Here is a 1,608-nt window from a genome sequence, read left to right as displayed (position 1 = left end):
TCTAGCTCAATTTCCATCATCATGTTTTCTCACTACTTTCCTCACCTTTTCCAACTGCCTCAGTGACACACCCTCAACAACAAAGCCTTTTAGTCGGGTCGGCACCAACCGTGAGGACCAGTACATCACAACAGCCCCACCTACTGGTTGTCATCGCTGTGCCGGCCACCCGTGGACTCGAAGGTCTCTTTCGAAATCAAGCCCATAGCGCTTCGGTGCTGTTCAAATTTTGCCCTTGGTAGTGGCTGTGTAAAAGCATCAGCCACATTTTCAGCGCCGGGTACTCGCTTCACATCGATTTGCTTCAACTCTATACGCTCACGCACGAAGTGATGACGAACATCTATATTCTTCGTTCGACTGTGAAACTCAGGGTTTTTCGCGAGCTTCTTCGCGCTTTCGTTGTCCACGAACACATCACAGGGTTTCACTTGCTTCACTTTTAACTCTCTCAACATCTGGCGCAGATGCACAATTTCCTGCACTAGCAGACTTAGTGCCATATATTCAGCCTCCGTCGTGTGCAATGCCACACTCCTCTCCGTCTGGCTGCACCATGAAATCGTACTACCACAAAACTGCGTCAAATATCCTGCAACTGACTTGCGATCATCAACACGATTCGCAAAGTCAGCATCGGCAAAGGCCTGAAGGTGGTGCGTCAACTTTTGACTTTCATGCACGCCACCAAACCCCTCATAAATATCCGAGCGACGTTCGAGTAAGACTACAGTAACAAACCGACTTGCATCATCGACAATGACTGCAAAGTACTTCTTACCACCGTAAGACGCCTCTGCATATAGACCCCACACATCAAGGTGAGCCATCTCGCCCTCTAGCCATTCTCGATGCTGAACCGCTAGTGACTTGAAGGGTTTTCGAGTCATTTTTCCCTTTACACAAGCTTCACACTCAAAATTCTCAGGGGTACGAAGGTCCACATTGCCCAGTGGCCATGCGTCATGCCGAAACAATGCGTTAAACACACTACGCCCTGGATGGCCTAGTCTAGTGTGCCACAATCTCACCTCATCAGTGTTCTTTGGCAGAGCCACCATGGCCACGTTACTAGGATTTTCCAGCTCCAGCCGATACAAGTTTGTTTCGTCTACATGCGCCACTGTATTCCCATCTTGCAGCATCACATCAGCTCCCTCTGGCTTGTCAAAGTGCACTTTCACGCGTTCCGTAATTGGTACATTATTATTTACTTCCTGTCGCACCGAGTATAAACTGAACTGCAACTCGGGCACATATCTTACTCCACGCAACGTCAATCTTTGCTTTCCACTGCTCGTGCTCAACAGTTTCACAACGGTACCAATTCCTTCAACACTTAAGGAGTGATTACCTCCAACACGCACTCGTGCACTGAACGGCGTGAAATCCACAAAGTCCGTCAATTGATTGGTCATGTGACTTGTAGCACCAGAGTCCAAGTACCTTCGATTGTGAGCGAGGCCTGCAATCTGCCTTTTCAAGTTCATCACATGAAGAATTACGTAGGCCTCATCATCTGATTCATTATAGGTCCCTTTTCCTGCTGTCTTTGCTGCGCTTTGACGGCGGGGCATCGCTCTTCGTTTCATTTGGCGGCCGTTTACC

The sequence above is a fragment of the Phytophthora parasitica genome, assembly GCF_000247585.1.
Source record: "Phytophthora parasitica INRA-310 unplaced genomic scaffold supercont2.14, whole genome shotgun sequence".
In the NCBI taxonomy this organism is placed as follows: domain Eukaryota; phylum Oomycota; class Peronosporomycetes; order Peronosporales; family Peronosporaceae; genus Phytophthora; species Phytophthora nicotianae.
Note: the sequence above shows the minus strand (reverse complement) of the source record.